Source organism: Oryctolagus cuniculus, chromosome 10 (genome assembly GCF_964237555.1).
Source record: "Oryctolagus cuniculus chromosome 10, mOryCun1.1, whole genome shotgun sequence".
Classification (NCBI taxonomy): Eukaryota; Metazoa; Chordata; class Mammalia; order Lagomorpha; family Leporidae; genus Oryctolagus; species Oryctolagus cuniculus.
In genome coordinates, this window is record NC_091441.1 from 57,973,275 (window position 1) to 57,996,568 (window position 23,294).

Consider the following 23,294-nt stretch of genomic DNA (forward strand, 5'->3'; position numbering starts at 1 on the left):
TCAACATATGAAAATCAATAAATGTGATACATCACATTAACAAATTGAAGAATAACATTTGATTATCTCAGATGCAGATAAAACATTTAAAAAATATAACATCTTTACATGATTTAAAAAAAATTCTTAAGCAAACTGGGTATTTAAGGAATACATCTCAACACAATCAAGGCAATGTATGACAAACCCACAGCCAGTAGCATATTGAATGAGGGAAAATCTGGGAACATTTGCACCAAGATCCAGAACCAAACTAGAATGACCACTTTCAACATTACTTGTCAATATCATTCTGGAAGTTTTAGTCAGAACCAATGAGGCAAGAAGACATCAAAAAGTTACAAATTGGAAAGGAGGAAGTCAAATTATCCCTGGTTACAGATAACATGATTATATATATATATATAGGGGAACCAAAAGACTCTACTAAGAGACTATTAAACTCAAAAGGGTGTCAAAGTTGCAGGATATTAAGTCAACACAGAGAAATCGATAGCATTTGTATACACAAACACAACATGGCTGAGAAAGACCTCCCAAGATCAGTCTCATTCACAATAGCTACAAAAAATTAAATATCTTGTGGTAAATTTAACCAAGGACATGAAAAATCTCTACAATGAAAATTACAAAATAAGAGGACACAAAAAATAAAAAAATCTTCCATTTTCATGGGTTGGAAGAATTAATATCAAAATGTCAATACCACCTGTAGCTATTTATAAATTCATTCTGATCTCAATCCAAATAGCAAGGATGTTCTTCTCAGATAAGAAAAAATGAGCCAAAAATTCATATAGAATCACAAGAGACCCTGAACAACTAAAGAAATCTTTGTTGTTGCTATTTTCTCATGATTATTAGGGTTTCATTAATAATGGTTCTGGATCTGTAGGTTTTTATATATGATGTGAATTTGTAACCAAGTATAATGATAGAAAAGGAAACAATCTCTAAAGTGGAGGGATATGTTTCTTTACAATTTTTTAGTGTAAGGACATTTCTTAGAACAGACAAATTACAAGATGAAAAAGAGGACATTAGAATAATTCAAACTTTCACCAACAAAGATTAGCACAACCCTAAAATAAATTAGAAAAATGTTATAAATGATATGTTGCAGATCTGCATTCTGTTACCCAAGATTATGTCAAATCATAATTCCAAATAAATCCTTTTGAAGTATGAGATTTAAAAAAATCACCATCAGAATGTATGTAAATTCTGTGTTTCTTCACACAAGTATGTTAATTCAACTCATCTTTTGAAGATGGATCACTTACTAAGACATAGCAATTTTTATTCTGTAAGTTTCATTCTACTTTATTTACAGTTGAATACAGATGAAATTTCTTTTAATACATACAAATCACAGTGGATAGCAGCAAAGTACTTGCGGTGGTTGTTATGGAGAATCTGATAATTCACGTTGTGATCAGTCTGCACACGATGAAAGGTATTTTACACTCAACAACCTCAACACCTCCTTTTGTAAAGAACCAAAATAAACCCAGAATGCCTTGCAGAGGCATTTCCCACCCCTAAATAAACTGATTACCATTTTACATATAAAATGAAAAGAGTTAATGGCTGCAGAAGTTTCTGATGGCGATCAATGCATTTGTAAACTGTATTTCAGTCTCTTTTTTCTTATTCCCAAGTGCAAGATGCATGGTTCTCATTCTCTCAGTGGTGTTTCTTCTGAAAATAATCCTTTTCTGACTTAAGTCTATTCTGGTCTACTGATGGAAGACAAAATGACACAGGTACTGTAAACAACGTACCTGCACGAACTTTGACACTGGAATTATCAGTCTGACATGTATGTCACTGATTCAGGCAACCAAGACTTTGAGTAACAAAGATATTATGAGAGTCTCTGAATGCTCAACTAGATCAAGTGTAGACATGTGTCTTTCTACATCAGGTTGTTCATAAAAGCTAAACCTACCATTTGAGTGCTCAATTCTAGTGTGAAGTGGTTTACCTTGGGAGCAAAAGTTCAAGCTTAAAAGATAAGTTATAAAAAGTCTCCAAACAAGAAACGAACCATTGGGCACATTTGCCAGCTTCCACTTGGCCTCCTAGAGTGTGATTAGTTCTCAGTACCATTGTTGTATTGTTGTATTTTTGGTTCCTGTGTAAAGCTTGTCACAACCATGGGCTCACTACTTTGTAGCGAGTCATAACCTCTTGCAACATAAGGAGCAGAGTAAGGACCAAATTTCAAATGATTGAGGTTAATCCTTCACCTGCAGTGCCAGCATCCTATGTGGGCAACGGTTCTAGTCCCAGCTGCTCCACTTTCAATCCAGCTCTCTGCTATGGACTGGGAAAGCTGTAGAAGATGGCCCAAGTGCTTGGGCCCCTGCACCCATGTGGGAGACTCGGAAGAAGCTCCTGGCTCCTGGCTCTGGATTGGTGTAGCTCTGGCAGTTGCTGCCGTTTGGCGAATGAACCAGTGATGGAAGACCCCCCCCCCCCGCCTCCTACTATCTATAACTCTACCTCTAAAATAAAATCTTTAAAAAAAAATTCAAATGATTGCATATGTTTTCAGCCACATGGGTGTTTGTGCCAATGAGTCCACTGAAGTTCCTTTGCATTTGATTTTTCTGCATTAAAGGTACAAATGCTAAGACTTGAAGGACATCATCATGACCTCTACATGGGCTCTGCAGCATGACTTCTGTGGTCGTGATCAACAAGCCATTTACTGACTGATCCACAAAGATCTCAGGGGCAGCCACTAGAGACTGGTCTACCCTATTCTTCAGGAAAAGAAAACTCTCCCACTTGAGGAGGAACCGCAGAGACTTCCGTGGGAGATTTGTCCAGGCAACAGCTGCCTGATCATTTCATAGGATATATCCCCTCGTCTGAAGGCTCAGAGTGTTGACTATAGTCCTGAGGCTATGTCCAGTAACTACAGGCTCGTGTTCATCCAGGTGAAGATGCAAGTCCCCTTTGAGAGTATCCGAACTCTCCAATGAGTTATTCAGTGCTTGGCACACAGCATCAGACTCAAGGTCCTGAAAATTCTTTTGAACACCATTCAGTACTAGACTTGGGCTGAAAGAGTGTACCAGGGCTTTGACTTTCACCTCCCTTTTGATGGATTTCTCCTCAGTTTGTAGGCCAAAGAGGCCAAAGCACAGGACTATAGTGGTTACTGCAGGCAGAAGCAGACCTGTTGGGCCTCTGAGCTCTCATGTCTTTAAATATGTGTGTGGGAGGAGAAGGTCTCCTCATCTGCAGAGATCCCATGGACATGTGCCCTTGCCTTTGGGCTTCTTTTTGGCAGAAAGTTGCCTTTTTAACATACCTATCAGGAATTCATTTTTTGATCTGTTTTTTCGACCTTTTCCATCTTCATTGCTGATATCATAGCTGGCTATCCTTTTACCAGAGCAGGTATCAAATAAGTGATTATCTTTTCTAAGGTCACTGGTTAAAGGGATGGTTGTTTTACTACCATAAAATTGGATTCTTCTTTACTTTTACTCAAGGTAAATGATTTCTGAAAGCTTATGAGACTAACCTTCTATGTTATGACTAGTTAACTAATCCAAGGGGATGAATTTCTCCCTGGAATATTTTTCCCAAGCATCTGGAGAGCTTGCAATGTGCATTGGTGTATGTTTCCAGCTTCATTAAAGCTGAGCGATTTTCCTATAGCTTGGCTTCAACTCCTTGTCCAGCATCACCTTGCCCAGCATCATCCTCCAGCAGCTCCTCCTCCCACCTACTTCCATTTCCTCTTCCTCCTTTACCTGTTCTCCTCCTCTTCCAGAAGTGACTCACCCCAGCCCCTCTGCCTGAATGGAGACCTGGGCAGGCAGGGCCTATATGCATGCAGGGCATTGAGGAAGGAGGTAAAATATTATTTTAGCAATAAAAACAAAGCAAAAGCATTACAACACCAGATTCCAAGACATACTACAAGGTAGCTATAATCAAAACAAGTTTATACTGGCACAAAAATAGACATGTTGATGAAGGGAATGGAATAGAAGCTCCAGAGACTAATCCATGAATCTAAAACTAACTAGTCTTTGACAAAGAAGCTAGTATAGCTCCCTGGAGAAAGGACAGTATCTTCAATGAATGTTGTGGGAAAACTTGATCTCTACTTGCAGAAATATGATGCAAGATTCCTTCCTTACATCCTACACAAAAAAGATCTAAGCCTAAGACCTGAAACCCTCAAAATGCTAGAGGAAAACATGATAGAAACATGCAAGACATTAGCCTAGGAATAAGCTAGGATAAGGCTCCAGAAGCACAGGCAATGAAACAAAATCGACAAATGAAGTTATATCAAGGTAAGAATGTTCTGCACAGCCTAGGAAACACTCAACAAAGTACAAAGACAACCAACAAAATGAGAGAAAACAGTTTCAAACTATGTGACTCATAATGGATTAATATCTGGGAGGACAACAAGACTCAACAACAACAAAAAGAGTCCAGTTAAGAAATGTGCTAAAGATATGAACAGGTATTATAGAAAGGATGAAATACAAATGGCCAACACACACATGCAAAAATATTCAGGATCACTAGCCATCAAGGAAATGCAAATAAAAACCACAATGAGATTTTACCTCATCCCAGTTAGAAGGGCTGTCATCCAAAAATCAAAACAATAGCAACTGCTGGTGGGGATGTGGAAAAAATGGTACCTGAATACAGTGTTGGTGGAAATGTAAACTAGCACAACTATGGGAAAAACAGTCTTCAGTTTCCTCAGAAATCTGAAAATAGACATACCATAAGACTCAGGTAGCCCATTCCTGGGAAAATACCCAAAGACAATGAAATCAGCATATGTAAGAATTATTTGTTACCCTACATTTATAGCAGCTCAATTCACAATAGCTAATATATGAAATTAATCCAGATGTCCATCAACTGATGACTGGATAAAGAAAATGTGGTACATATATATGATGGAATACTTCTCAGTCATAAAAAGTCTGAAATTCCATCTTTGTTTTTGAATTTTTTTTTTTTTACTTTTTATTTAAGATACACAAAAGCATGTATTTCCTATGTACAGATTAGGAACATAGTGATATTTCAAACCCTACCCTGCCTCCTGCCCATACTCCCACCCTTCTTCCTCCTCCCTCTCTTATTCCTGCTCTTAATTTTTACAAAGATCTATTTTCCATTTATTTTATACTCATAAGATTAACCCTACACTAAGTAAAAAATTAAATAAATAGTATTAAGAAAAAAACACTATTCCTCAAAAATCATGTTTTCTCTGATTAGTAGTATTAAAAAAACTTTAAGTACATCATGCTAAACTAACATCTTATGATTTGACTGTTTTCTGTACCTGTACAACAGTGATCTATCTGCTTTTTATTTGTAGAGTCCCTTGTTTTATGGGGTATTGAGCCTGTAATTGTAAATTAAATTAAAAGTGTATTGCTACAAAGATTAAAAGTAAAAAAAGGACAAAAATGAAGGAGAGAGGGAGAGAAGGATGTATAATTGTATTCTTGGAATGTATGAAATTGCATACTGAAATTGAGATCTATATTTTCTTGGTATCTATGAAATTCATGGAATCTATTCTTTATATATTAATAAATAAAAATGTAGCAACAAAAAATACAACAATATATTGTTTGGTTTGTTACATATATAGATATTTTATCTATAAAATAATAAAATATAAAAAATCTAAAAAATAATAAAATCTAAAAATAATAAAAACACTAAGTGTACAAAACATAAAAAAAGAATAGAATTATATAGGATCAGTATTTCTGTATGCCATTGAAAGTAGGTTAATGCGATTTTCAAACAGTCTAAGTTCCAGTGTATATTTTAAATCCTATACCATCCTGTAACAAAATAATTTAAAAATGCTATAAATAATTAAATTAAAATATTGGACTAGGAAATATTCAATTAATGCAAAAGAAAGCAGTAATGTTTGATGAAAGATGACCCAAAATGATCTGTACATACAACAAACTAAAGATAAAATAGCATACTTCAATCCAAATATATAAATAACAATAAATCTGTATGGGTGAAACTGTTCATTCCAAAACAGCTCATTCTAACAATCTATTGTTAGATTGGATTTAGAAAAGCTCCTACTATACACTGTCCTCAAGTGGTTACTTTAGGTTCAAACATACAAATAAATTGAAAGTAAAAAGAGGTGTACATGTGTAAATGACAAAGCTGTGTTGGCTATGTGGCTAGAACACAAGGGACTTCAGAACAAGAAATGTTACTAGAGATGTATCATTTTCAACATCCTACTACAAAATTCAAACTACCAGAATGATACAGCAATGTAAGAAAATATACTCAGATAACACATTCCCAAATACCCCAAGCAAAAACTCGTAAAATAGAAAATAGAAATAGATAAATCAATAACAATACTTGGAAAAATCAATGATTTTACTTTAAATGACATATCAAGGCAGAAAACATGAAAATGCAAAATTTTTAAAATGCTATAAAACAGGCCGGCGCCGTGGCTCACTAGGCTAATCCTCTGCCTAGCGGCGCCGGCACACCGGGTTCTAGTCCCGGTCGGGGTGCCGGATTCTGTCCCGGTTGCCCCTCTTCCAGGCCAGCCCTCTGCTGTGGCCAGGGAGTGCAGTGGAGGATGGCCCAGGTGCTTGGGCCCTGCACCCCATGGGAGACCAGGAAAAGCACCTGGCTCCTGGCTCCTGCCATCGGATCAGTGCGGTGCACCGGCCGCAGCGCGCCGGCCGCGGTGGCCATTGGAGGGTGAACCAACGGCAAAAGGAAGACCTTTCTCTCTGTCTCTCTCTCTCACTGTCCACTCTGCCTGTCAAAAAAAAAAAAATGCTATAAAACAGTAAGACCTACCAAATCTATAGATGCTATACCCAACAAGGAAGACTACACATTCCTCTTAAGCTCACAAGAAAATCCTCCAGAATTATCCATTTCCTAGATAATAAAAGAAACATCAATTTGAAAGGACAGAGATGATATCAAAGTGTTATCTTCCACAATTAAACGAATTAGGAATCAGTAATTAAAGACATTTGGGAAATTAACAAATACCTGGAATTGAACAAACCACTCTTAAATAAGCAGTAGGCTAAATAAGAAATCACAAGTGAAACTAGAAAATATTTTAAGATTAATGAAACTAAAAACACATCAAAACATATGGAATGTCTCCAAAGTGGTTCTTAGATGCAAAATTTTTAGCTATTAATGTTAACATTAAAAAATTAATAAAAACATCCAACTTAAGACACTGAGAAAAGAACAAACTAAACCTATAGCACATAGAAGAAAGGAAAATACTAAAGGTTAAAATGGTAATTAGTATATTGAAAAAAGGTAAAACAGAGGAAAGTCAGTAAAACCAGAAGTTGATCAACAAAATTGAAAAATCTTCAGCAAAACCTAACAAGAAAAAAAGACTCTACATTTCTAAAATCAATATCGAGTAGGAGACATGACTACCAAGATTAAATGAAAAGAGATTATCACTATGTTCCTAAATCTGTATATATGAAATACATGAAATTTGTTCACCTTACGTAACTAATCAATTAGATATCTTTTCTGATCACAATGGAATGGAACAAAAAACCTCTAGAAATCATACAAATATAGACAGGGAACAATATGCTCTTGAAAGTACAGTATGTCATAGAAGAAATCAAATTCCAGAGAGAAAATAAATTCCTTGAAACTAATGAAAATCAAAACACATCATATCAAAACTAATGAGATACACCAACATTGAAGCACAAAGACATAGAAAACTCAAAAAAAAAAAAAAAAACAAAAAAAACAAACCAGAAACTAAGGTTGGGATTGAATTACTAATAAAGTCTCCCAATAAGGAAAAGTCCTGCTCAATTCTACCAAACTTTTAATAACTAAATTAATTTTTCAAAAACAATTCAAAGGGAATGGAATAATTTCAAACTCATTATATAAGGCCAGCATTACCTTAATTCTAAAACCAGATAAGAATACCACACACATACAAAGAGAACTGTTGATCAATATTCCTGATGAATGTAGATGTAAAAATCCTCAACAAAATACTAGCAAATCAAATGTAACAACACATCAAAAATATAATCCTCTGTGACCAAGTGGGATTTATCCCAGGCATGCATGGATGGTTCAACATATGCAAATAAATAAATGTGATATATAACATCAACAAAATGAAGAATAGAAACCATATGATTATCTCAAGAGATGCAGAGAAAGCATTTCATAAAATACAACATATTCATGACAAAATCCTTAAAATGTTGGGCATAGGAAGAATACACCTCAATAAAAGTAATATATGACAAGTCCACACCCAACATCATATTGATTGGGGAAAGATCTGGAACCAGACATGGATGTATACCACTTTTATTCAATACAGATCTAAAAGTTTTAGCTTATAGCCATTAGGCAAGAAAAGCAAATCAAGGGACATAGAAATAAGAATAGACTAATTCAAATTATTTCTATTTGCTGATGGCATTATTCTTTATAGGGTAACCAAGGACTCCACCAAGAGACTATTAGAACTGATAAGAGAATTCAGCAAAGTTGCAGGATCCAAAATAAATACATAATAATCAAGAGTATTCTTATATACCAAAAATGATTTTACTGAGAAAGAACTTATAAGAAGAATCCCATCTACAATGGCAACACAAATTTAATATCTTGGGATAAATTTAACCAATGATATATAAGTTCTACAATGAAAATTGCAAACACATAAATGAAAGAAATAGAAGAACACACACACAAATGGAAAAAATATTCCATATTCGTGTTAGTGAACATGGTGTATATCCTCAAATATCTAAACAGGCTGTGGAAGAAGGATTAAACTCATGTGTAAACTCAGGAAATACTGGGTGAAACTGAGAATATATTCTAGTTGTCAAAAGATGCAATGTATTTTATAAGAAAAGGATTTGCTCATTTTTCAGGAAAAAAAAAGCATATGAAATACCTGTTAGTAGAAAATGTATGGATATGTGGTAGAGCAACCATACCTAGTATTTTGCCCATGAAAGTAGTGTTTGCTCTTTAGTTCAGGTTCAATTATTGATGTGGCCCCTTTCAATTTAAAAATACTCCAGTACTTTATTTTGCCACTTAAAATAGTGATTTATTACCCCTGATTAAATGCCATAGTATCCTGAAAAGAATCTTTAAAAAGTACTAATACCTGGATATTGTCCATATATCATATAAAAATCAATCTTAGGAATGAGAGGCAATCATCAGAAATACTTAAAGTTTCCTATTTGATTCCAATGTGTAACAGGGAGTGAAAATCTCTTGCCTAGAGGGTTTTTCATTCCATTCTAATGATACATGTATTCTATATTCTATCTTATGATAATCTATGTTATATTCCATTGGGGAAGCAAAGCCTGGATCTCTGCTACTGTAAGAAATACAATAATGAACAAGTCAAACAAATTTTACTGTATTTTCTAATTCCACATATGTGCTTTTATTTCAAAAAAATGAAAATAGTCCCTTTTCAACACCCTTTCCCCTTAAAAACACTTAATTAAAATTTAGCTTGTATTTTCTTATCAAGAAAATAGATATGTCTCTTTATTTTCCTTGGAAAATCCCTAGTCCATGAAGATTTCTAAATTGCATTTATACTCTTCCTTTAATGAGGTAATTATTTTGTCAAGTGTTGGGCTAAGAGGTTTAGCATTGTACAGTAGATACAGCATTTTTCTTTCTTATTAGTTTATGAGATTTGATCCTTTGAAATGTTTTACCACTTAGCTAAGAGCCTCTGAATTTACTTTAATGAGTCTATCCATTTATCAGCTGCTTTTTGAAAATGGTTTTGCTTTTTATCTAGGCCATCAAATGCTTGTGGACTCTATGCTAATAAAGTATTTTTCTTCTGGTAATTCCTGGAAGGAAACACAAAACCCATCCCAGTGAATTGTTTCCATGGGATTTTCATTTAAATGATGAAGATGCATGATGAGTATTGGAGTCATGTATAAATTCCAAAACTGACACTTTTTAGAGGTAAACTTCACATAAGGATTTCTGAAACATTAAACATACAGGAATACATTTTATTACTTTGATGTCATTTAATACCCACTTTAGGAGGTATATAGTGCCTTTGTTTTAGTCTAGTATGACATATACTGCATACTAGAAAGTAGAGACTAAACTTATTTGTTTTTAAATGAATTATTGTGTCTAGTTACCCATTATGCATATGAATCATTGTTTTCTAAACTGGGACCTTGGGATGAAATGCCAAAAATCCATCTACAACTAATTATGGATTTGAAGAATGGTTAACTATATACAGAGAAACTAACTCTGTTTTCAAGTTCTGATAGAGATTATTTGTTACTGCCCTCAAACATGGCAGGGAGGTTTCACTCTTTGTTTTTCTCCCTATGTGCTCATTTGTCCTAGAGCCTCAGAAAACACACAAGCAGCCTGGGAAACATTCAGTATGATTTTTTTTTTTTTTTTTTTTTTTTTGCATAACAGGACAAAATTAGTCACCAAAACAACTGATACTAAACAATTAAACTTACGTAGGAAAGTTGTATCATTCATATTTGTCTTTTAGATGTCAAATCATTTTTGGGCTCCTCTGACTCATATGATAACAGAGTTTATCCTTTCTTATATAAAAGATATAAAAACCTAGGTAACCATGAAACAGAGTCATGTCCATATGTGTTGCTGTGGATTCGTTCTGAGAGGAGGAGCACGATGGGGACAAGAGGTACAGAGTCACCACACAGACCCCAGGAGTCAGGTGAAAGAAAGCGGGCTAGAGGCTAGCAGCCGGCAGACTCGTTTATTTCAGATGGAACAGCAGCTTATATAGCTGAGGCCGCCAATCCAATCAAGGGGTGGTTTATGCCCTAACCAATAACAGCCTGTTTCCAGGCAGGCTCTGTTGCCAGGTGGTTTCTGAAGCCATTCCTGAGTAACTGACACTCGCTTGCTAGTGGCCATCTTGGCATGGCCTTCTAGAAACCCTCTGGTCTGCTTGTGTGACATCTTTACCAATGTATACTAAAAAGCTAATATCTAAGTTCTTGTTATTTGTAGTAAGTGATGCAAAGGTGTAAAAAAAAACCCTGCCTTACTCAAAACTGTTTCTAAGTTTCAGTTGGCATTATATTTAAAATTGATCAAAAGATATTCTGATGTGATTTCTTGACATACTAAGTATTATGTTGGGGGGAAAATAAAGTAATTCAGGGTGATTCAAAGATTTTGACTCCAGCAGTGAACAAGTTGGAGTCATCATAAATGGTAATATGGAAGACAGTAGGGAAAGCAGATGGGGAGATTTGGAGGATGATAGAGTTATGGGTAAGTTTAATATGAGGGGGCTTCAAGAGTTTGTGAAAATCTAACATTATATTTTGTTAACAATACTTGTACATATTTATGGGATACTGTGTGACCTTTCAATCCATATACACAGTATATTTTGATCAAAACCAGTTATTCAACATTTCCTGTTCTTCAACATTGCTTTATGACTGGAGCCATTTTTTGAAATCCATGTGTTTTTTTACAATATGCATTTTCCTTGAACTATTTGAAGACAACTTCTATGTCCGTGAGACATCAGAGTGGAACGTTTGAGGAGCCTTTTGGACCTGAGTGTCCTTCAGGGTATAGTGTGTAGTTCACAGTAGTAGTCAGGTCATGAGTTAGAAATCTGAGTCTTAAGGTACAAATGGTGTTTAAAATATAGACTAAATAAGCAAATGAGTGTGATATAAAGGAGAGAAGTGACTTAACACCTGAGTTCAGTCTTTCACTTTTAGGAGGTTGGAGAAATGAGGACCATTAGCAAACAGGAGTGAGAAATGCAAAATGATGTAAAAGCAATTCTGGAAAAGTCAGGTGTCTTGGAAACCAAATGTTGAAGGTGCTTCAGGGAGGGATAAGTGATCAGTAGAGTCAAATATATCTGAAAGATGGAGGAATGCTGAGAATTAGCCATTAGTGTTAGCAAAGTGGAGGTCATAGGAAACTTTGCCAAAGATAGTTTGGGAAAGCATGAATAGAGTGAGGTTAAGAGAAAATGGGAGGAAAGAATTGGAAGTAGTCTAACAGCCTTGGAGGAAGTTATAGCAGAGAGAGAAGAAAGGTGTATGCCTGGACGTGGATTTAAAGGAAGAGAAAATTTAAGATGGAGAAATAGCATATTTTTGTGCTTGTAGGAGTGCAATTGATTAAAGGGGACTTTTTGGAGCCTGTCTTTGAGTAGGTGAAAGAGGACGGGCTTCAGAGGAAGTGTTGGCCTTCATAGTAGACTGTTTATCCATGAACATGTAGTAAGAAAAAAAGATGGGACGTGCAGATAACAGTTGTTGCAAAACAGGAAATTAAATCATCAGTTGAGATTCAGGATTGAAGAGATGTTGCATATTTGAGGACACAGGAGAGAGTTTATACTTATTATCTAAAGAAATAGATTATGATTGCCAAGATTCCCTATGAATCCATTTCAAATTAATACTCAGACATTTCAAGTGACACTTCTCATTATACTTGTGTGTCTTTCTTCAGTCTTATCAGCTCTTTGTGGGTGAGTGGAGAGCTGTATCAGAGAAATCAGTTGATTTTAGCCAGGTTGGGGTTTTTAAATATATTGTATTGTTTTACATTTAAGGTTGTTATCTAAAGAAAACTCTGAAGTAGTGAATTTCACTGTGCTTTGCATGGCTTCAACTATATCTTCAGTAAATGCTAGAGTCAGACTCCATGGCTACCAGACAACAAGAGCAAATGAGAAAAAAAAGCAGTTTGCTGTTATTATAAAATTAACTGTGATCTTGTGTATCTCTCAAATGGTTTGGTGGTCCCAGTGGTTTCTGGTTTTTTTGTAAAGGGTTACTTTCCATAATAGCAATTAAAAAGTGAAATAAATGTAGCCATTATCTATAAAAATAGCCTATGGGAATTGCATAGGAAAGCAAAATTTACCAACAGTTTAGAATAGAAAAAAAGTATTAGTTGATAATTTACACAAATTTTGTCTTATTTAGGTTTTTCCTTTTTCTGAAAAATATAGAGTTGGAAAAATTTAAAGGAATCTGGAATTCAAATATTCCAACTAGTCCCATGCAGCCCTGGAAACTGATGTCTAAAAAATTACTACCTGTGATCTGAATGTTAGGAATAACCACATTTTTAAAAATAGAAAATGGAAATGAACTAAATTGTTGCAAAAGTTATTCACAATGGGTATAAAAACTGAGTATTTCAAATACTATAATTTAGCATCCAGATTTGATAAACTGTCCATTCTGAAACATTTCTAACTTTCATCACACTCTAGTGCTCACACACTACTAATCATTCAGTGGCAGCTGCTCAGAGATAAGGTACAGAGTCTAGAAGGGATTAAGCATTCATTCTTGGATTATAATATCAGATGCTTTTAAGTCATGGTGACATTGTGGCACATTAGTCACTTGCTTCAAGAACATCAAAGGCAAAAATGAAAGAAAAGAAAGAAAATAGAAAGCCATTAATGAGTTTAGAGTTTTTAAAAATCCATTTTGTTTACTAACCATGGGAAAAAATATCCCTTGGCAAATAAATGTTATTTAATGGGAAACATTTGGAGATGCTGAAAATCTTCTCTATTCATTGCACACTTAATTACAAACTAAGAACATAAATCTCATCTTTAAAAGAAATGCAAATTCAATATATGTTATTATCCAATGTTAGAAGTTTATATATATTCTCCCCCAATGCTAGAAGAAAAAATATGTATACTTCTTCCAATCCCTATATTACATTTTAGGGAAATATCTGGACAAAAGAACAAATATTATCTGCTCTGTTAACCAGAATAGATATCCATTATTCAGCATATTTTTATAGTGGGGGTAATGTATAATCAGCAAGTGTGCTATACATTTCAAACCTATAATCAGGGTTTTAGAAAAGACAATAGGAGTATGTCCTTAGTATCCTTTCCCTTCAGTATTGGAAGGTATTTCCCCCCTTCATTTCAAAGACAATGGTACTTATACATGAGAGGAAAAGAATGATCAGCAATGCCCAAGTTTGTTCAGCCTACAAATCCCTGTTTGTTTTCCTTTTCCTCTTCCGGGGTGCAGGAGAGTCTCATCATATCTTATTAAATGGCCACCTTTATTTACAAAGGTTGTAAACTTTTAATAAAGTTAAAATTGAAAGTTTGATATAAATGAAACATTTAATGGAGCCCTTGAAATGCCTTGTAGGACAAACACCACTTATTCAATAAATTATTGGAACTAAAAACAGTGTTTCTTAATGCTGCATATACATTAATACTACCAGAGAAGATTTATAAAAAAAAATTAAAAAAATAAAACCCACCAGTACCCTAGTTGCATTCCAGATCCACAAAACTAGTATCCCATGGGTAAGGATGGAGCAATTGTGTTGTTTTTCACTCTCCAAGTAATTCACATGTGCCAGAAACTGCTATGCTCACAGAAGATGAGTAAAGTGTGTCTCCTAGTAATTTTGAGTGTAGCATGGAAGAAAAATATATTTCTGGACAATTACAGTATATGTGATATAGAATTTGCATTTTCAAGTTGTTGTATACTGTGTCCTGGGAACTATAAATACATGTATTCTCTTAGCCCTAAACCCTGTTAATTTGTCATTATTAACATTTTATAAATGGTGCGATTTAATTTAGAAGAGATTAATAATTTGGCCAAGATCACTTGCTAGTAAATGGCAGTATGGATGTTCAATCTGTGCATTTCTGAGTCTAAAACTTGGACTTTCTTTACTACAGTATACTGTCTCTGGGAAGACTTTTCACAGGTAGTAATACTTGAGTTGAATCTTTATGGATGGACAAACCTATGTACTCAGCTATGAGATAAGGGCTTTCCATGATGTATCATAGAGGCCTGAAGGAGAATGGCTGTTTGGACATTGCTAATGGTTACATGTGGCTACTCAGAGGGCTCAATATGACATTTGGTGAATGAAAACTGTGCAAGCAAGAGGATTAAATTGAAACATCAAAATGTGAAGGAGATATAAATTGACAGTGACTTAGAGTGGATACCCTAATCCACTCTTAGTGGGAATGTCAACTGGTACAGCCATTGTGGAAGACAGTATGGAATTACCTCAGAAACTTGAATATAGACCTACCATCTGACCTGGCCATGTCACTCCTGGGAATTCACCACATGGGAGTGAAATCAGTATATGAAAGAGATTATCTGTACTCCCATGTTTATTGCAGCTCAATTCACAATAGCTAAGATATGGAATGAACCCAAATGTCCATCAACTAAAGACTGGTAAATAAATTATGGGGTATTTACACTATGGAATACTACACAGTAGTAAAAAAAAAAAAAAAAGAAATCCTGTCATTTGCAACTAAATGGATGAAACTGAAAACATCATGCTTAGTGAAATAAGCAAGTCCCCAAAAGTCAAATACCATATGTTCTCCCTGATCTGTGATAACTAATAGAGCACCTACAAAGTAATCTGTAGAAGTGAAATTAACACTTCAAGATGCAATGACTGGGTCTGGCACTGTGGCATAGCAAGTAAATCTGCCACCTGTAGTGCCGGCATCCTATATAGGCACCAGTTCGCATCCTGGCTGCTCCATTTCTTTCTTTCTTTCTTTTTAAGATTTATTATATTTATTTGAAAGACAGAGTTACAGAGAGAGGTAGAGACAGAGACAGAGAGAGAGGTCTTCCATCCGCTGGTTCACCCGCCAATTGTCCGCAATGGCTGGAGCTGCGCCAATCTGGAGCCAGGAGCCAGGAGCCAGGAGCTTCTTCTGGGTCTTTCATGCAGGTGCAGGGGTCTAAGGACTTGGGCCATCTTCTACTGCCTTTCCAGGCCATAGCAGAGAGCTGGATTGGAAGTGGAACAACTAGGACTTGAACCGGCACCCATATGGGATGCTGGCGCTGCAGGTTGGAGTTTTAACCCACTGTGCCATAGCACTGGCCCTGGCTGCTCCATTTCTGACCCAGCTACCTGCATGAACTTGGAAAGCAGAAGATGGACTAAGTCCTTGGGCCCCTGCACCTGTGTGGGAGACCCGGAAGAATCTCCTGGCTCTTGAATTCGGATCAGCCCAACTCTGGCCATTGGGGAGTAAACCAGTGGATGGAAGTCCTATCTCCCTTTCTCTCTCTGTCTCTCTGTAAATCTACCTTTTGAATAAATAAATAAATAAATCTTTTTTTTTTAAAAAAAGATGCAATGTTTTTGAACAACCCTTGTCTTGACTGTTGAGAAAGATTTTTTCTTCAATTTGTTCAACTCCTTACTTAGTATAGAGTTAATCATATATGTATAAAGTTAATTGAAAATAGATCTTAATAAAAAATAAGAACGTGAATAGGGTCAGGAGAAGGAAGAATGTTGAGAGTGTGGGTGGGAGGGTGGGTACGGTGGGAAAGATAACATATTCCTAAAGTTGTATTCATAAAGAGCATGAAATTTGTATTCCTTAAAAAAAAAGGTTTCTGGGGAAAAATTAATAAATTAAAAAAAGTCAATGGAAAAATTAAATTTTCTAATCCTTCACATTCCAAGAAGTGTGATATTATCTTTCCTACAAATTGTCCCTTTAATTTTAATTTACAATTTAACCTTTTATATTCATGAAGTAGTAAATACTTCTGAAGTCAATGATGCTAAAAGGCTTTTTAAAATAAGCGGGAGTCTTTCCCAGTATACTCTCCAGCTTCGTCCCAAGGGACAATCACCTTCAGCTCTTTAAATACTTCTTCCCTCTTCTGTGTCAGCAACTGCTCTACTAGCTGCCTTCATTCTGCCGAGAATGTGTTCACATAACTTCATGGGCTAGAGTTTTCTATTAGTATGGATATGTCTAACAACAATGTGACATCTTCAGTGCTATTTTTTATCACTTTTATTGTCTTTGAGTATCTTTTTTCCTAAAAATATTGTTTATCATTTGCAGGAAATGAGCCTGACCAGATGGCAGCCATTTTGGACATAACTGCCATCTCTCCCTTTAGGTATCCCTGATAGCTTCTCCAAGCCCTGTATTAGGGTAAATAAACATGCTCAGATTATCTGCTGGGCAGCTCTTGCTGGGTTGGACCCTGGAAAGTCCATGTCCAATTCCTAGAAAGTAAATGTTTCTTGAAAAAGTATAGTTGCACTTAGGTTAGGCACAGGCTGCCTTTGTCTAGCCTAACATACAAGTATCATAATATCAACTGGGATGCAGGATCCATTGTCTGCCAGCTACTTCTGTATGTAAATCCTCCCAAAAGACTACACTTGTATTTTACCTGATTTGTCAATCCCTTTCTTGTGTTTCTCCAGCCCTTCTGTCTTTAGTGGTTGGTTCTTATATGCTGGGTTTTCTCAAAACACAATTATTTAAAAGGGTTTCAGGAAAGAAACACAAATATGCCATTTATGTTTATATCCTGACACCTGATCTTCACTGATCAATTGAGTTTCACTTAATTGAGATTGAAAAAGTGCCACCAATTGTGAAACCTTCTAAGTCTTTGGGTTTTCAATCTGTAATAGTTACAAGGGGATGTTATAAAGAGTGCATAATTCTGTGGAATTAAATTTGACAATGTTTTAAAAATATTTCTAGGAATTTAGGATTATTTTTATGTTACACTAGAAAAACTAACCTTAAATTTACAGGTGGAAGATTCAGTTTGGAGACTCTATATGGTATTCTGCAGTTTTACTTAATTTTATTTTAGCATTTACAGGAGACTTTCCATGTAGCTCAAGAAATGCAATATAAAAATAATTTAGCATTGGGACTCAATAGAGAGAAATAAAAATTTTAGTCTTGTCAGATCACTGACTTTATGACACTGACTGACTTTTCCCTGGGCTTCAGAAATCTTTCCAACTTTTATTGCTCTTTTTCTCTGTTTTGAGAATCCCTCTGGGGATCTCTTCAATCTTTTTCCAATGAAAGGATATAAGCCTCTTGGGAGCCTTTTAAGAGCATATTTGAATGGCAGTGTAAAGAACAGAGTTTGTTCTTGGGGCAGTAGATATATTTTATATACATAGAAGTTATTGTATGTATGTATGCATGCATATGTATATACAGAAGCTATTATTTAGATTACTCTAGTTATTTATGAGTATTCCACAAATGATGATTATGAATAATGTTACCTTTTATTATAGTTAAGGTGAATCAGAGGGAAAAGACTCTATGATTGACTATTTTCCCAATTATCAGAGAAAATTTTGTAGAGTGATTTTTTTTTTTTTTTGGACAGGCAGAGTTAGAGAGAGAGAGAGAGAGAGACAGAGAGAAAAGTCTTCCTTCCATTGGTTCACCCCCCAAATGGCTGCCTCGGCCAGTGTACTGTGCCAATCTGAAGCCAGGAGCCAGGTGCTTCCACCTGGTCTCCCATGTGGGTGTAGGGTCCAAGCACTTGGGCCATCCTCCAGTGCCTTCCTGGGCCACAGCAGAGAGCTGGACTGGAAGAGGAGCAACTGGGACAGAATCCAGTGCCCCAACTGGGACTAGAACCCGGGGTACCGGTGCCGCAGGTGGAGGAATAGCCTAGTGAGCCGCGGCGCCAGCTGTAGAGTGATATCTTTATATTTTACCTTAGGAGGTTGTTACATTGATATGTATTCCTTTGTCTCCATTAGACCTGCATTAGCAGTAGAATCTAAAGGAGGAATCTAAAATCCAAATACTTATTGTACTTGGAATATTTCTAGCTTAACCATATTTCTAACATTTTGTGATGAATTATATACACACCTACAAATACACATAAAGCTTTAATTGAGGTATTGAGGTGTAAATTTCCTTAAAACTTAAAATGAAGGTAGAGGACAGTAATTTCTTTTACTACTAGACTCTCACACCCTTACCTTCCCCCACTATCTTTGGTAGCTGCTATTAATTCTTTATTTTGTACTGAGAGACTTTTGGGTTTTCTTAATTATGATGGATATACTCTTTGTTGGATAAGATTGAGTTAATAAAGTAGTGCTGCGCATTTCAGGGTAAGGAAATTGTATTTTTGCAAAGATGAACGTGGGTGGTCATCAAATCACCATGTATTTCTTGTCCTAGAGTCCTCGTGTATCTGTAAGCATGGAGCACAGCTCTGAGTGTGCTACTGTGGATCCTCCTATCATCATTTTTAAGGAAATAAATGCCGATTACAGAACTGCCATAAGCTCAAACATTTCCTTTTTTAAAGAAAGGCCTTTTGGTTTGGGTTTTATAAGCAGAAAAGGAAAAAAGAAAGTAAACTGCATCACTTACTTTTTTGTTCTATTTTCTACTTTGGCATGTAAGATACAATGCTTTCATGGTCTCGGGGTTTTTTTGGTGACAGGTGTGACTGCCCTTTCTTGGAATAGGACCTCATTGCTGTTATGCCACACCACCACTGCTTATCTTCTGTAGTTTATTTCTGCCTAAATTATGGGGGTTCAAGTTGGAGCTCCCTATGTTGATTGATCAAGTTGGTGGGATCACTGCAGCCCACCCTTTCAAAAGCTAAAATATGTTAATAGAGTTCTTCCCACACACTCAATTCCACCAATAGTAGGTCTTACTTTCTTTGTTCCATTTGTCCAAATCTGCTATATAAGAATTGGTTGCTTTTTCATCAAATCAGATTATTACAAATATTTAGTTGAGGTGGGGACAGCAGTATAGTGCAGATTAAGGCATTCCCCTTGGACACCTGCAACACAGGAGTGCCTGAGATCAGGTGCTGCCTCTAGCTTCTGATCCAGGTTCCTGCTAATGCACCTAGGAGGCAAGAGATGATAGCTCAAGTGCTTGCATCCCTGCCTCCCACATGAGTGACCATATGGAATTCCTGGCTCCTGGCTTCAACCCGTTGTGAGTACTAAAGAGTGATCCAGAGGATAAAGATGTATTTGTTTTTCTGTCACTCTGCCTTTCAAATGAATAAAAATAAGCAAACATTTTAAAAATGATTTAGTTGAGGAGTGGAGAACTAATTAATATAAACCCTATTGCTTTCATCTAGTTAGTGTAACAAAATTTTGTTAATAGTAGAGATTAGCAAATTTTCCAGCTAGGTCCTTATTACTAGCTTAAATTATATTTCAAATTAATTCAAGAAATATTTACTGTGGTTTACCATGTATCACGTGCTTTTCTAGCTGTTTGGGATTCAAATCTGAGCAAGAACAGGTCCTTATTCTACTGGAGGTACATTTTAAGAAGGGGAAACTATAAACAAATACATAATTTTGGGAGGTCATAAATGCTAAGCACAGAAGCACAGGAGTGCAAAATGATGTGGTGTGTGCTATTTTGAATAATGTCACATTGGAAGGTCTCTTTGATGACTTGTCATTTGAGTCAAAACCTAAGTGAAGAGAAGAGGCACAGAAACATCTGGGGGAAATTCTTCTAACAGCAGGAACAGCAAGTGGAAATTGATGGGTGGTGTGATGGTCCCAGGGAAGAGGCAGCAAAGAGATTAGTGTAGTGGATTTAAGAAGGATAAGTGTAATGCATCAGATAAGGAGGAATGGATATGGAGAGAGAGCAAGTCCAATAATGTAGTCATAATATAAATTTAGATGTTACCTTGTTTGCTCAAGTGAGCTCAGATTGTTGGCTTTTGAATTTGAGGTCACTGTGTCATCTGAAAAATGTTTGGGGGGAGCCAGAGTTATAGCACAGTGGGGTAAGTTGCATCCCTCTTTACAGTCCTCTCATATCAGATTAGTGCTCTGAAAATCTATAAATATAGATTTGCCACATGATCCAGTGATCCCACTACTGAGTAATTTTCTAAGAGACATGAAGCTACTGTATCAGAGATACCTGCACCACCATGTTTATGGCAGCACTGTTCATAAAAACCAAAATACGGAAGCAAACAAGTTGTCCATCATCAGATGAATGGATAATGAAAATGTGGTATACAAATATGTACATATGTATACATATACACATATATATGTATATATACATATTTAATGGGCTATTCAGCTACAAAAACAAATTAGAATGCATCAAAATGGATACAACTGGAGGACAAAATGTTGAGTAAAATAATCCAGACATAGAAAGACAAATACTACATGTTATTCCTTTTGCATTAAAAAAGAAAAAAATCAAAAAACAAAGACAAAAATGGAGATGTCGGTGTATACTAGTACTGCTACAAATATAGTTTTGTCAAACTTTGTTTTATATTCATCAAACAAATGGTTAAGAATACTATACTGCTCCAGTTTTAATATGACTAATTCAAAATTTAGTGTATGAGTGAAATTGGCATCTTTTCACTTGATTATTGTTAATATCTCTTGCCTATACTATTTTGGACTATTGTCTTTTTACTTATTACATATTGAACTCTTTATTTAGTGGAATACTAAGCCTTTTATTATCATGTAAATTACAATTGTATTGTAAAAGAAAACGAAAAAGGAAGGAAGAAAAAGATGGAAGGAACAAGGTATATATCATATTCTTAGAACTGTATCTATGGACTACATTAAATTTGTTCTATTATTAAAATTTTTTAAATAAAATTATGGCCACATCAGAATAAGAAGTTTGGTGGAGTATTAAGAAAGCTGACTGATTTTCATGGATTCAAGAGACAATGGGATGAAAGGAGGTGGACAGAAATGAGTATACATTGTGAAGGGGGTAAAATGAGCACAAAGTAATATAGTGTACTCCAAGGGAAAGAAGCAATAATTTCTGGAGATAGATTCTTGAGCATGTGAAATGGAACAGAATTCAGTGATCCAAAGGAGGATTTTTCATAGGAGCTGAGAGACAATTATTCTAAAAAACATGATAAAATAGCACAGCATATTAGCACAGATCCTGGTAAGTTATTAAATGTGGTAGATGTGGTTACTGAAGCAAATTATCAACTTTTAGATACATGCAAATGAATTAAAAATGTTTTCTTGTTTTTCTAGTTATTCACAGTAGGAAGATTTTGATAAGATATCCACCAATTTGGTCTTCCATTGCTGTAAGCTGAAGTTCTTCATGTACATTTTTTTTCAAGCACACAAGGCAGTGAAAAATTATGGTATTGTAATCTGCAAATGATGAGAGACTTCTGTACCTGGACTTGGGCAGGTTTTTCACATGTGGTGTCTTCTAATTGCAAAAGATTAGGCAAAGAGCAGGCTCAAACAATGAACAGTTTTGTGGAAACCTCATGGTACTAGAGAGGAATATGGAACAGGAGTTCTTTTATCTGAACTTCTTGCCTAATCTGCTGTTTGGGGTGGGACTCTATGCTCCTAAAGCTGTTTATAAAATGCATCAAACTTGTATAAATTAAATAAAATTTGAGAGGAGATTACAGTATTATTCATGCACATAGTGACAAAGCTGTAAAATAAAAACTGAATAAAACCAAAAAGAAAAAAAGGTCACTCTAAAATTTTAGTTGGAGATTGCAAAATCTCATTCTCAATAATGGGTAGAACAAGTGGAAAGATAATCAGAACTTAGAATACACGAATAACACACCACCAATCAACTTGACTAAACTGAAATTTATAGCTCTAATCCTAAACATTAAAATATAACTTATATGGACCAACTATCAAGGTAGACCACAGTATGGGCCAAAAATAAATTTGTGTGATTTTAAAAAATACAAATCATCCAAAATGTAGTGTTTGACAATTATGGAAAATAAATTAGAAATCAATAACACAAAGACAGCTGGAAGTTTTCTAAATATTTAGAAACAGAAAAATACACTTCTAAATTATTGAAAGGTCAAAGAAAAAAGCAGTTGCAACAAAGGAAAGTACTTTCAATAGACTAGAAATGAAAATGCAACATATCAAAAGTTTAGACATGTAGCTAAAATAGTTTTTAGAAAGAAATTTGTAACATTAAAAGACTTATTAAACAAAACAGGTAACAAATAATTGAACTCAATTCTACCTCTAATAAGTCAGTTAAGGAGGAACAGATTATGCTCAAAATATGTGGAAGAAAGTAAATAATAAGGATTAGAGCAGAAATCAATGCAATAGAAAACAGAAACACTAAAGGAAATCAATCAGACCTTTCTAAGCCGCAGGCATTTGTGTGTGCATGTGAGTGTGTACACTGGGAATCAAAATATCACTATAATAAATTTGATCATTTCTTTTGTAAAACAATGGATGAATGGTGGCTGTCATTTATAATTACAGTTATATCATTGTTTCATACTGACAAAGAAAAAGTGGGATGTACATAAAACTAA

General features: G+C 35.3%; 1 pseudogene; it reads right to left on the minus strand.

Annotated features, from left to right (window-relative positions):
* Nucleotides 1-1,583: 1,583 nt before the first annotated feature.
* LOC103349367 (suppressor of cytokine signaling 6-like) overlaps nucleotides 1,584-23,294 on the minus strand; it is a 157,021-nt pseudogene continuing 135,310 nt past the window's right edge.